The following is a 14660-nucleotide window of genomic DNA, read 5'->3' as shown; positions in this document are numbered from 1 at the left end:
CGCCCATCGATAGCGGCGGCGTTCACGCCGCTATCACTTGCAATGCAATGTAGCTCTTGAAGTGTGCAGAAAGGCGCGCTCGTAAAGTTCACCTGTTAGAATACACCCCCCTCACATGTTGTGTTGTTTTGCTTGCCGACGTTTATCTAAATTTGGTGACGCGGGTAGTTTCATTGTTTCTTAACCTGTTCAGTCAAAAGCACTAAGTTGCGACCGCCAGATAATTGTTTAATTTAGTTGTTTTCGTGCGACAGCGCTGGCCAACGGGCTTGGCAGCCGACGAAAGGACGAGCACTCTACGCCCAAAGCGTTCGGCGGCCTCCAAAGAAAGTATGTTCTCTGCAGGGATGCGATTTCGACACCCATACGGTTGACCTTTTCCTGCATCGCTTTCCGTGCTGAAAGCTCTGAACGCCCATGAAGTCGTATGGCGGGGCATTTGAATATACAGCTGTAATGGCAGGCCTCCGAAAACAAATTTCGCGCCTTTGAGAACAAAATGACGTCACTTCTGTTTTTAACGGATAAACCGTCACATTATTTTTTCTTCCGCCGGAAGTGTTCCCTCCTCACACAGATGGCGCTAAGCTCCATGAACCGCCGATGAACCGCCATGTTTTGAACGTATGGGCTTCTATGGAAGCTTCGCTACCAGGTGTATCTACCTTGATTTATCCTTCCACTCACACCTCCCAAGTATAGCTTTTTGTAGAGACCAATCATAATTTAACCACGCGAGGAAGCGCGACTGGTGAAGCGTCCCGCCGAATAGCTTTAGTCAAAAGCCTGCGGCAAGAAATCGACGTAGGAATATATATATATATATATATATATATATATATATATATATATATATTAATCGACAACAGCGACACACAAGTGCGGACTAACATACAGTTTATACCAATTTTTGCCATCACGGAACCGTAGACACAGGGAACGCCGCGCGCTGCGGCCGCCAGTGCTGGAGCCGTGCTCGGCGACGGCTGGGACTGTCAGCATAGGCGGAAAGCTTTCATTCTTCCGGGAGAGGGGGGGGGGAGGGGGGGAGCTGGGGCCCGACCAGCTTTCCGAAACCTACCCATATATATATATATATATATATATATATATATATATTGCCGCGACAACTTAGCCACATTCAAGTTGCGCGCCCTTCGTATTGGACAATGTGCACGCCGTTTCGTGGTGTTGTTCAGCAGCAACAGGCAGCGATCTTCGTGGCACGAGCACCCGGTTGGACCCGGCTCGCATGCGCCACGCGCACGAGGCAGGACTCGAGAAGAAAGAAGAAGACGGTTGGACGCCAGTTTTAGAACGCGACTGCCGGGCATTCTTCACGACCGCAGTGACTTTTAGTCATGGGCACAGGTTCGTCCTTATTAAATATCGTTGTTTTCTTAACCTGTGTTCCTCAGCATCGTTACATTTCTGGTGGAGGTGCTGGGTATGATTCGAAGCCCCACGAACGAAAGTCAGCGTAGCCCCGACCACCAGCGAGTCCATCCCGTGGAACTGACACCTGTGCACCAGCGGACCAGCCGCCGTCTTCGAGGTGACTCGCCCGAATTCGGCCCTTGTCTCTTCACGCCAAGGGAAACTCGGACCACGGACGCCGCCACAATGACTAGCCAGGTAACACCGGCACAGTTGGTCGTAAGCCAACCTCGCAAGCCGCCAACATTCCATGGCGACTCGTTCGAAGACGTGGAAGACTGGTTGGAACTGGATCTCAAGAGTGGTTATTGGCAAATAGAGGTGGATGAGCACGACCGTGAAAAGACAGCATTCGTAACCGCTGACGGCCTCTACGAATTTAAAGCGCTCCCATTCGGCCTCTGTTCCGCGCCTGCAACGTTCCAGCGAATGATGGACACTGTGCTCGCAGGATTGAAATGGCAGTCGTGCTTAATGTATTTGGATGATGTGGTTGTATTTTCCGCAACATTTCACCAACATCTAGAGCGACTGCGACTAGTATTAGAAGCTATTCGCGCAGCAAACTTGACAATTAAGCCGGAAAAATGCCAATTCGGCTTCGATGAACTTCGGTTTCTCGGACACGTCATCAGTGCTGAAGGCGTTTGGCCAGATCCGGAAAAGACAGCAGCCGTTGCGAGGTTCCCGAAACCCACAGACAAAAAGTCAGTGCGACGTTTTTTGGGTTTATGCGCATACTACAGACGATTTGTGGAAAACTTCTCAAATATTGCTGAGCCCCTTACAATACTAACAAGAGAAGATGTACCTTTCATGTGGAAAGCGAACAACAAGACGCCTTTGACGAGTTAAGCAAACGCCTGCAAGCTTCTCCAATCCTTGCCCATTTTGATGCGACAGCCGACACTGAAGTTCATACCGATGCGAGTAACCACGGCCTCGGTGCCATACTAGTGCAGTGGAAGAACGGCCAGGAGAAAGTAATTGCTTATGTCAGCCGTAAGCTCTCGAAAGCAGAGGAAAACTACTCGGCAACCGAGAAAGAGTGTCTTGCAGTCATTTGGGCAATATGTAAATTTCGACCCTACCTCTATGGTAGACCATTCAGAGCAGTCAGTGATCACCATTCGCTTTGCTGGCTGGCGAATCTTAAGGATCCATCCGGACGACTAGCAAGATGGAGCCTTAGGCTGCAAGAGTACGATATTACTGTCGCATACCGATCCGCGAGGAAACACAGCGATGCCGACTGTTTGTCACGCGCACCAGTCGAGACAACTGTGTCAGAAGGAGAGGATTTCCCGTTCCTTGGTATTGTTGACTCGTCACAAATAGCTCAACAACAACGAGATGACCCGGAATTGCTACCACTTATACAGCGCCTGGAGGGACTCGACGTTCAACTCCCTCGTATTTTCTCTAGAGGGCTATCCTCGTTCTGTCTGCGAGGAAGTGTCCTCTACAAGATAAACTTTGAGAACAGCGAGACAAAGTTTTTACTTGTCGTACCCACAGCTATGCGAGAAGAAATTTTGCATGCATGTCACGATGAACCCTCATCTGGACACATGGGCGTGAGCCGTACATTCTCCAGGATTCGTCTCAAGTACTATTGGCCTAAGTTATTAGCATCCGTACAGCACTATGTCAAGACTTGTCGCGAGTGTCAAAGGCGCAAGACTCCGTCCGTAAAACCGGCAGGCCTCCTCCAGCCAGTAGAGCCACCAAAAGCCCCATTCCAACAAGTCAGTATGGACCTCCTTGGACCCTTCCCAACATCATCTTTAGGCAAAAAGTGGATAGTTGTGTCCACGGACTATCTGACCCGTTACGCAGAAACTGATTCCCTGTACAGTGCAACGGCTCTCGAAGTTGCAAAATTCTTTGTCAACAATATCGTGCTCAGGCATGGCGCTCCCACAGTTATTACCGATCGTGGAACAGCCTTTACTGCGGACCTAATGAAATGCTTGTTGCAAATGACACATACTGATCAGAGGAGAACTACGGCGTACCACCCGCAGACAAACGGTTTAACTGAACGCCTCAACAGAACACTGGCTGACATGCTTTCGATGTATGTCGATGTTGAACATAGGCTGTGGGACGAAATTTTGCCGTACATCACCTTCGCATATAATACGGCAGTTCAAGAAACAACACGAGTTGCCCCATTTGAACTTGTTTTCGGCCGAGCAGCAACCACAACTCTGGATGCTATGTTGCCGTTAGACGAAGAAAACAATAACTCATCTGACCTAGATGATTTCTTGCAAAGAGCCGAGGAGGCACGACAGATGGCAAGGTACCGAATACGCCGCCAACAACGCATAGACTCCTGCCGGTACAACCAGCGACGTAGTGATGCGCATTATCAGCCCGGTGACAAGGTGTGGGTATGGACCCCAGTGCGACAGCCGTGGACTTTTGGAAAAGCTTCTAATTCGGCCCTCACGAAATACTTCGTCGTATAAGCGGCGTCACTTACGAAGTGAAATCCGCTGGACACGAGAGCTCAAGACGGCGAAACCCCACGGAAGTTGTACATATCGTCCACATGAAACCCTACCAAGAGAGATGATGAAAAAAAAGCGAGAGCTCACAGGAACCACTACTTTCACGCATCGGGCCGATGCGTTAAGGAGGGGGATAATGCCGCGACAACTTGGCCACATTCAAGTTGCGCGCCCTTCGTATTGGACACTGTGCACGCCGTTCCGTGGTGTTGTTCAGCAGCAACAGGCAGCGATCTTCGTGGCACGAGCACCCGGTTGGACCCGGCTCGCATGCGCCACGCGCACGAGGCAGGACTCGAGAAGAAAGAAGAAGACGGTTGGACGCCAGTTTTAGAACGCGACTGCCGGGCATTCTTGACGACCGCAGTGACTTTTAGTCGTGGGCACAGGTTCGCCCTTATTAAATATCGTTGTTTTCTTGACCCGTGTTCCTCAGCATCGTTACAATATATATATATATATATATATTGTAAAGGAGAGACACAGAGACAGCACCCGTTCCTGGGCCGGCTGTTCTATTTCTCTATTTCTCCCCTCGTCCTCGTCTCCTTCCTCCTAGCGTCCGCTTTGCGAGCGCCCGAGTGTGAAGATGTTTGCTTCATCTTCACACTCGGCCACGCTGCGAGTTTCCGGCGTGCTTGTAACCAGGCAGCTTGTCCAGGGAGTGAGGTCGTCGATGGTGAGCCGTCCAGCGCGTTACCAGCTTCTCTGGCGGCCGGCACTGACTGTTGCACGCTGGTCGCAGGTCTCGCCGACGAAAACACCGTCGCAGATGCACGCGTAAGGCACGAGATGCTGGACAACGAAACGCCGCTTTGCTCAGCTGTCACGTGCGTCCCCTCAGTGATGCCGTTGACCAACCAAGCGTCGCCGATGGCACGCCCCCCCCCCCCCCTTCCCCGTAGTCAGCGCCTATAACTGTCATTACAGAATATGGATATAACCTCCTTGCTTTCAACTGCCGTTGAGCTGGCTGAACTTCTGTCTACTTATAGTACACAGCATGTCCCATGTTCAGTTCAGTTAAGCACGAATGGACATTTATAGACACAGCATTGTCCACGTTCAGTTCAGTTAAGCACGAATGGACATTTATAGTGACATAAAAGCACTAGTAAACAACTAAAAAAAGCTCCTATAGTATTTTTCTGACAATAACTAATATTTAAGCTAATTCGTCACATGAGTTGCTGTTTATTGTTTTACTATACGGCGTATTAAATGCGAAGCCTATCCCCTGGTTTCCCTACTTACACGCTTTTTTTTACATACTGTAATGGTGCAAGGTTTATTGCAAGACGGGCAAGTCTTATTGCGATAACAATCACGAGTGTATGAACGCTCCAGGCATACACCCGCCGTCGGCGTGATCGTGCGGTACCACATGACGATCAGGTGCCCGCGGCCGCGCGCACTTTGTTGTTGGTGCGAGGCAAAGCATGCGAAGGTGCGCCGAGAAAGTTGGCCGGATGGCGGCTTGGTGAGGCGGCGTCTTCTCGCGCGCGCATGGGGGGGGGGGGGGTGAAGTTGTCAACTGCTACACACAGAAGTTATGAAGGAAAGCGAGACGCATAATTATGTAGGAGAACGCTGAGTCGCACACACAATATTGTGAAGGTTTTATGGCTGAACTAAATAAAAAGTCGCATTTTCGCCGGAAAGGAGAAACATCGATTGCGATAGCAAATCAGTGGACGAAGTAACGATAGTATTTTTATCGGCGTATAAACTTTTAAACATAGGCATACTAACTAAATTAGCAAGCTTGGTGTCACGCGCGCAAACGCGAACAAGAACACATCTCACTCGATGACCGCGCAAACTCGCTGTCAGAACAATGGAGTAAGGAAGCGCGGCAGCAGCAGCCAGTGAATTAACCCTCCTGCTGCGTCTCGCATCAATGCGAACTAAGCCGCGAAAACACAGCGCACGGAGGACTGTGCCCCCATCAGAGATGGCTTTGAAGATACAGCGGCCCGAGCCACCCATGCGGGCGCGCGCGGCCTCCTGGACCTCCCGCTCCTGACGTCTCCTTGACGTTTCACGACGTCTGCTTGACGTGGGGTCAGTTGATAGGGTGATTTCGCGCGGCGCAACCAATCAGCGCGCGGGAAGGAAGCGCCGGCGCGGCGACAGCGAGGAGGAAAGAGGAGGGCAACGGCGCGGGTGAGGGTGCGGGTTGAAGGGGCTTTAGAGGGGAGGGGAGGAGGGGTAGGTGGCAGTGTTGCACGTGCCTGCGCTTCTACTCGGGCTGCGGCTGCGCATGGCGCGACTGAGTGCGGCCGCGCCCATGAAATGGGCGCGGCCGCCCATGAGGGGCAGCACGAAGAGCGAACCTCCTTCCAGCTTAGCTGGATGAGGGACAGCACGAAGGGCGAACCTCCTTCCAGCTTAGCTCCAGCTAAGCTGGAAGGAGGTTCGCCCTTCGTGCTGCCCCTCGCATCAACATGAATAGGTACGCGTTGAAGCGAGGGGCAGTAGGAGGGGAATTCGCTCGCCGCTGCTACCACTCTTCATCACGCCAGCGTTCTATCTGACAGGTAGTGTTCGAGGCCATCGGGTGAGATCTGGTCATGTTAGCCTGTGTGCGCATAACACCGTGCTTGTTAACTTTATTTATTTTATTTTAAACGTACTGCCAGCCTTGTTGCCAGGCCTTAGGCAGGAGTGGGCATTTGCAACAAAACAGAAGTATGAAATAAGATCAAACAAGATAGCAGACACTGAACAAGAATCTGTATAACAAACAGCACAAAAAAAAATGTTTTCACAATCATGATTTGACGAGTAGACACGAGGGACGAACGTTATGGTTTATTCACAAAGTGTAGAAAGAAATGATGAAAACAGATGTGGCGGGTAATGCGTTCCATTCAGAAATCGTGCGCGGGACAAAGGAATTTTTAAATGCGTTGGTCCTGGAGGAAAAATCTCTAACCTTTTGTTGTGATAAGAGCATGTGCAGCGGTGGCTAGCAGGTAGAATATATATATTTTAGTTAGTAGACGAATGTTTACAGCAGTTTAACAGCTGATAAAACTACTAACTTTACTGCGCCAAGCTTTCGCATAATTTGCTATCGCAATCAATGCTTCGCCTTGTATTGTCCTCCAGCTGTCCGGATCTGAGTGCCTTCCCAAGCATTCTTTGTTTTCCATAACTTGGCGGTGAACAGTCCACTGATGCAGAGTAATCACTCCTGTGTCGGCTAGAGCAGTGACGCTTGGGCCATCGATGAGAACGTCGAGGTCAGTGGTTCTTGGAATTGCATTGCGGTTAGGCCATGGCGCCGGATCACTGCTGCGTCGAGTTGTCCCGGTGCTGTGATATCGCATCGGTGGGCTTTTTTGACGCGGCATCTGCTTAGCTTCGAGGCGTCTGGATGGCGGCATTTCGTTGCGGCATCGTCGAGGTGGCTCTTGCAATGTCAGCGGCGGTGGCGGCGGCAGCGGAGGAGGATCTTCGACATTTCGACGAACGGTAACCGCACCTCCATCGGTTGCTGCTTTGAGTTTTCCATATGGACTAGTTAACCGCCCACGGGTTAGGCCAGTGTATGGTCGGCGCTGCTGCGATAGGTAACCTGAGTCCTGGTCATGGCGAACGAGAAGGTCGTCGGGGCCTCCACTGCATTACGACGAGGTAGTCGACGATGTCTCGAGGTCGCTCGCCTAGCTGTGATCGCGGCGCATTGACGGCAAAGCCTTGTCACAAAAGTGGGCATAATCAAAGCGCGCGCCGCGAATCATCCAAGCCAGCAACGGAGCACGCCGGCTCCGCTTCCGCTTCGACAGAGGAAGAGAGCGCATACGCCACAGACAGCCGACGCGATCAACGGAAACTAGAAGCTTCGGCAAGATACGCGAAGGTTACGGTATCAAGAGAGAGGAGAGAGAGAGACCTTCTCAGACTCCGACGCACGGCGAGCCGAGAGAGCGAGGAAGTACGACAGCCCGAGCGTGCGCCAGCGGAAAGTCACCACCCTCCTCGAAGGCTCTTCGGCGGCCGCAGCCAAAAAAAACGCGAGAAATGTCTAGATGATTCCCAGGCTTTGTTAATGCCATTGGAGCCCGACGCCGTCAAAAAGTTCAAGAGAAGGCGATAATAGCGCCCTGCGGGAATCAGTAGGGGGATCAGACCGCGCCGGGGAAGAGATGTGATGTGAAGAGTGACCGTTTGAGGAAGAAGGGGACGAATTCCTCGAGCGTCTGCATTTCTGGAAGAAGCTCCTTTTTCGAGTTTTGCCTCGAGCTACGCCGAGATCATCCGTCTCAAGACCAGCACGGTTGAATACGAGCGGACACATTGAGTACTCGTATTGAGCATTCATTTTGTACTGTATGTGTTGAACTTTTAGAGCTTGTCGTTAATTATTTTCCAGAGTTTTGTTAGCACCCGTATCTGAATTGCATTGTGATGTGCCTAGCCGAAGTGTACACGCATGTATGTAATTGCCTTGCATGTTTGAAGAATATATTTTGTTGTGTTTTGACAACTCTGGGCTCGTGACTCGGTCTTTGGGCCACAACCAGCGTTCGCTGGCTTACCAGAAAGCCTTTTATCAATTGTCCGTGTTTCCGGGGGGTTATTTTCGGAAGTTGATAAGTCGGCTTTGGAATTTCTCCCGGCGTTGGCCCCTCGTTCACGGGGTGTGTAACAAGCCTAGTAGTCTGATCTCGCGGAATGGGCAATGGCGGTAGACATGGCCGGCTTCTCCGCAATGATAGCATAGCCGGAGTGGGTCTGGAGTGCACCACACACGACCGTCTTCCTTGGGGCGCTGTGCGCGCCGACAGGGAGGCGGGCTGATATATAAGCGGCGGCGGCGGCTGGCGACGAAACTGCGGCGGGGCCTCACGCGAGCAGGGAGGGGGAATAGGAAGGAGACGAGAATGCGTGCACAAAGGCTAACGTCTTTTCGCCAGTGCGGCATCCTAGGCGTTTTTCAACGGTTGCTGCTGGCACGGCGTATTTGAAACTTCCGGGCTTTCGCCGTGGCTTTGGCGGCGCGACACGAATTGTTCACCACACAGGCCAGTCGTAGCAGTATTTGTGTTTGAGTTTCCTCGTAGCAGAATTATGTTTTCTCGTACATTCAAATTACAATCCGACGCCGAGTGGTAAACGATCCGACGCCGAATGGCAAAGCCGCACTTTACCATTTTGCTGACGGATTTCACTGTGAGAAATTCAATTTTTGTTCACCAAAACCTTGCACCACGTGGAGGGCCTGCGTGGTCGGGGTGGTTGGGGTGGTTGGGGATTATTTTCTCCACCAGCGACGCCGACATCGCACGCCGACGCAGGACGCCAACGCCGGATTTTCTGCGACACGGGGCCCTTAACGCTATCGCGCTAAAATGTCGGCATAACATGTTCTCACGCTAGACGTCGCCCGTGTCGGGCAATAGCGCTACTCAAACGTCGGTTTGTGAAAAGATCTATACAGTAACTCTACTGCCGCCTAAAGTCCCTGGATAATTTGAAAGTACCACTACTTTTTGAACTCTGCCGCCACCGCACGACCACTTCAACCCCTTCACGCCCCTTGTGGCCCCTCCGCGGTGACCGGTTTTGCGCCCGTTTTTCTGCACGACGATTGGACTCCCTGTCGTTGCCCTTGGGAAGGCGCGGATATTTTTCTTTGCTTGTGTTTTGCGGCGAAGCGGTTATAGACTAGGTTCCAGGAGATCGCGTCCGGCAATGGGAGTAGATAAATTCACCGGAAGTAGGTCAACCATTTTCGACTCCATGAGCATGGTGGTTTGGCTCCATGTGCGTGGCGGTTTCCCGCCAGCTGTGCCTTAGCACAGGGCCGGTATTTTGTAGCGATGCCTTTAATTTCACAATGCCTTTTCTCGCTTATCGCGCTTTGTCAGTGGTCAGAGCGACGGTCCGCTCACGATATCAACGTGGATAACGCGAGCGGACCGTCGCTCTGACCACTGACAAAGCGCGATAAGCGCGAAAAGGCATTATGACATTAAAGGCATCGCTACAAAATAGCGGCCCAGGTGTCAAAACGATGGCCCATTGTTATTCCCGTCGCCACCGCCGATGCCTCTTTCACAAGTGTTGCGAGGCTCAGCGGTGGCACGTCCCACCAATCGGTGTGCCCCTTTGTCTCGAGACGTAGATATCGCGCCAGCGCTGCTACCAGCAGTTGTGCTTTAGACTTGCTATGGGAGGGGCGCTCGTTGAACCACATTTTCCGGGATCCTGACGTCAGGGCCCTGATGAAGCCGGCAGTGTTCCGCGGCTATAAACGCTGTGGCTCATACGCTAGACTATGACGATGGGGCGGACTTGGTGCAGCAAACTCACTACTTGCCCATCACGCCGGGCGAAAACAAGACGCCGGTGTTCTTGCTCTTGGCGAACATGCCGAAGACGCTCAATATAGTCAATAATGATAGAAAATGGCGCAGTTTCACCTGAAAGGCGAAGCATTGATTGCGTTAGCAAATTAGTGGACAACATACAACATGAGATACAAAGTAAGGATAGTAGTTTTATCGCCCCTATAAACTTGTAAACATAGACATACTAACTAAATTAACAAGTATAGTGTCACGCTATCAGAACGCTGGAGTGAGTCAGCGCAGTAGAAGCAGCGAGCGAATTAATCTTCGTGCCGGCGCTCGCATCAACGCAATCTTAGCCGCGAAAACACACGGAGGGCGCGTTTGTGTCTACGCTTGTAAAGGTACACTTGTATCCATTTTAATATATTTGATCGTTTCTAAGTATAAAACTTCATTTGTGAAGTACATTTCTGTGGGCTACTTTGTCGAATGCTTTACTTAAATCCATGAATATAGCATCGGTTTGTTTTCTATGATTTATTGTGTTGGCAAAATCGTGCATGAATTGTTTCTACGAACTGAGTGCTTGTGGAAAATCCCCGCCGGAATCATGCTAAGCGTTCGTCAATACGCACTTCTCATCAAGGAAACCAATTGCATGCTTATAGATTGTCTTCGAAAATTTTGCATGTCGTCGAAGTCAGAGAAATTGGTCGATAGTTGTTTATGCAATTCTTGTATATCGATTTATGTAAGGGTTTGATTATTGCTGTTTTCCACTCATCCGGAAGCATGTCATCCTGAAGTGATTTACTAAACAAAATTTCCAAGTCTTCGCACACCACGCACCACGTGTTTTGCGCATTATTGAAAACCTTAAACTTTCATCCTCATCAGGTATAGATGGTATAAACTCTAAACTGCTAAAAAATACAAAATATGTTTCTTCATTATTTTTGTGTCTTATATTCTCGCAGTCACTTTCTACAGGTTCCATGCCTCACGACTGCAAGGTGGGGAAGGTCGTTCCCATCTACAAGTCTGGTAATCAGAACTCACCGCTAATTTATCAACCCATCTCTCTAACTAGTCTTCCGTGCAAAATCATGGAACACGTCATCTACTCCCTGATCATGAATCATTTGGACGCCAATCAATTTTTTTCATTCGGCACAGCATAGGTTCCATAAGGGCTTCTCTACCGAAACGCAACTAGCTTTGTTTCTGCACGACTTGCATATAAACCTTGACTTTAACCAACAAACTGACGCTATTTTTATGGACTATGAAAAGCCCTTTGACAAAGTTTCTCACCGCCACCTACTACTAAAGCTTTCTTCTTTGAACTTGCACAGTGACGTACTCAAATGGCTCGAAGAATTCCTTACCGATCCCCACCAATTCGTTTCTATAAATGACAAATCATCTACTCTTCTCCCTGTAACTTCTGGTGTCCCGCAGGAATCAGTTCTCGGTCCTCTTCTTTTTTTATTTATATTAAAGATGTACCCCTACACGTATCTTCACGATACGAATTTCACCGATGACTGCGTGTTCACCGTCCAATTTCTAATGCTGCTGAAGAAAACATCTTACAACTAAATCTTAACAACGTGCAGTCTTTGAGCGAACATTGGCTGATAACTAATAATCCCAACAAATGTAAACATATATCTTTTACCCGCCGCCGTAACCCTTTCCTGTCCTCTTAACAATAGTAAACGTTCCCATAGAATCAGCAGAATCATTTAAGTACTTGGGCGTCACACTTTCTCATTATCTCAGTTGGAGTACGCATATTTCTCACATACTTTCATCAGCTAACAGAACTTTTGGCTTCATGAGACGACACTTGCGTGACGCCCCGCAGAACGTAAAACTCTTAGCTTTCAAATCTCTTATCAGACCGAAAGTTGAATACGCATCACCCATCTGGAATCCATATCAAGTCTATCTTGTTAACGCGCTTGAGTCCTTTAAAGCTGCGTCGTCAGATACATCCATTCATCCTACTCAAATGACGTAAGCGTATCATCCTTAAGAGCAAAATCTGATCTACAGCCCCTTGCAAGTCACCGCGCTACAGCCAGCCTTTGCCTCTTTCATAAGTTCTTTTACAGTTCCCTAATTCACGAGCCACATATCACACCAGCCGCACGCATATCGCTACTAACTATGCACCCATTACAAGTCTTATGGCCACGCTCCCATACAACTACTTTCTCTTCGTTTCTTTTTCCCCTCACAGCATCAGACTGGAACGCCCTTCCCCACCACGTCGCTGAAATCACTTGCCCGACATCGTTCTTCGAAAATGTGTCTTTGTTGGCTGAAAAATAATAAGCTTTTTTCACGCGTCATTTTTTTCCTTCTTTCTGTTTTTATGCGCTTGCGAAATGGAGCTTTCTTAATTGTACAGCTTTTCTGAATACCTGTGTTTCTGTTGCATTATCAACTGTACCCACGCCTTACGTAATACCCCTAGCAAAGGGGTCTTTAAGGAAAAAAATGAACTGAACTGAACGGAACTGAACCACTCGGCATGCCGTTTTATGAAGGTATTTGGTATACCATCTGGACAGGGGGATGTCTTTACATCTATCTTTAACATATAGGTCCATATAATTGCTCTCGCAATAATGTATACATTCACTATAGCAATATTCATTATAGCAGACCCACCATAGGCACAGCATCGCCGGCTTCTATCTTCACAGCAGTGGAAGGGCTCTGAATTTTTCTTTTTCGTTGGCGCGATTTTTATCTTTATCTCGGCTGGCTCGGCATGGCGAACGTTGCACGCGGTGGTTCCTGCGGCGTTGTGCTAGCGCTATGCCGTGCTGTAGCGCATATAACTACAGCAAGAAGCCTGAACATGGTAATGCAGTTTTTGATACCGCAAGGAAAGCGTGACGGCTTCCGCAAGAAGCAGTGGCTGCACAACATTGGCCAAAATAACTTTGTTCCGACAAAAAAGAAAGTGTTGTTTACGAGGCAAGGCGCCTTTCTTATTGCTCGTATCAAGGCATCCCCTGTATGCTGCATTTTTTTTATTCTTCCGGCTTGCTCATCAGCGTTTTTCCTACGTCAATTTGTACGTTGCATAAAAATGTGGTTGTTCTCAGCATGCCGAATATTTTGCTGGGACTCGGTCACCTCGCACGTCGTCAACTGTTATTAAGTCGGAAATGCAGCACTGCAGGTTGTTTTCCGCTGTGAACAATTATGTGCGAAGATAAACCCGCTCGATAGCACTTTTCGTGATTGTTAGGATCTGTTGCCTGTTTTACTGAAAATCAAAATAGCGGCTTGTAAAGGAGCCTTCTTTCCAGCTTACTTCTATGTCGGCGTCAGTCACTTAGATACAATGGATGCAGGCGCTGAAAAAAAAATCTAATGGCAAGTATACTTATTGTATTGCGGATAATGAGCGCTGTAGCTAGTCCAAATTGTGTTTCCAAGTCCAATTCGCTTTGAATTGGGCTACCACGCACGCATGAGTGGGTGAGAATTGTCGGGGGGGCTCATATGTTCGCGCACGCTTGCTCGCATTGAAATTGCGCACCCATCCTGTTCATTTTCGAGACCACAGCTCAAAAGCTACATTTCCAGTGAGAAGACAAACACATGGATGGACGATGCGCTCGCAACTAATTGTCACAAGGCACGCTGAATATAATACCTCCGGTGCACATGTACGCACAGGCAAAAAAAAAACCTAAACACATAGGGCTGTGGCACAAAGAATACTAGATCAGATGCACAAAGTAAAGCATCTTATTGTGTGGCAGAAAAAATGTCTGGAGTATAGAGCTCACCTCGAAGCTCCTTTTACATCGGTATTCGGCATTCATACGGCTTTAACGAGAACGCAACTTCCTCATAAACGTTACCTTCAGCATTCTCCGTGCTGTTATCGCCATTTTTCAAAACTTTTCTACCCCAGTGGGGTGCGCAACTGGCCCAAAATCATGTGCCTCCATCGAATGCTGTTGCCCGTCCGCGGGAGCCAAGGAGAAAAAGCGTGCCGTGCGATACGCGCGCCGCCCCCGCGCAAGGAGAATCGAGGAGGAAAGCGCACGGGGAGGAGAGTGTCATTACTTTCAAATTATCCAGGGGCTCCACTGCCACCAAAGCGGTTGAGTTTCGAGGCCGGACTGAACTGTTAGCACTAAATACGTCTTCGTTCTTGTAGGCCCTCCACCTAGCGCAATGCATTATTGAAGTAATTGAATTTCTCAAATTAAATGCGTCAGAAAATTCGTAAAGTACGACTTGCACACAACCTACAAACATGATAGCATCTGATTGTAATTCTAATATACGAGAAAACATAATTCTGTTGCGCGGAAACTCAATCCAATTTTTCGGCTGCCGTTTTTGGGTGAGCACGTTGCGA

The 14660-nt window shown here is 49.2% G+C and overlaps 1 protein-coding gene across 1 annotated transcript in view; it reads left to right on the top strand.

The window, feature by feature from the left end:
• The window catches only part of LOC125944182 (uncharacterized), a 67533-nt gene that overhangs the window by 34051 nt on the left and 18822 nt on the right, over positions 1-14660 (top strand). The window lies entirely within an intron of this gene.

Source organism: Dermacentor silvarum, chromosome 3, assembly GCF_013339745.2.
Source record: "Dermacentor silvarum isolate Dsil-2018 chromosome 3, BIME_Dsil_1.4, whole genome shotgun sequence".
Taxonomy (NCBI): domain Eukaryota; kingdom Metazoa; phylum Arthropoda; class Arachnida; order Ixodida; family Ixodidae; genus Dermacentor; species Dermacentor silvarum.
The sequence above is the reverse complement of the archived record's forward strand: the minus strand, read 5'-3'. Positions and strand labels throughout refer to the sequence as shown.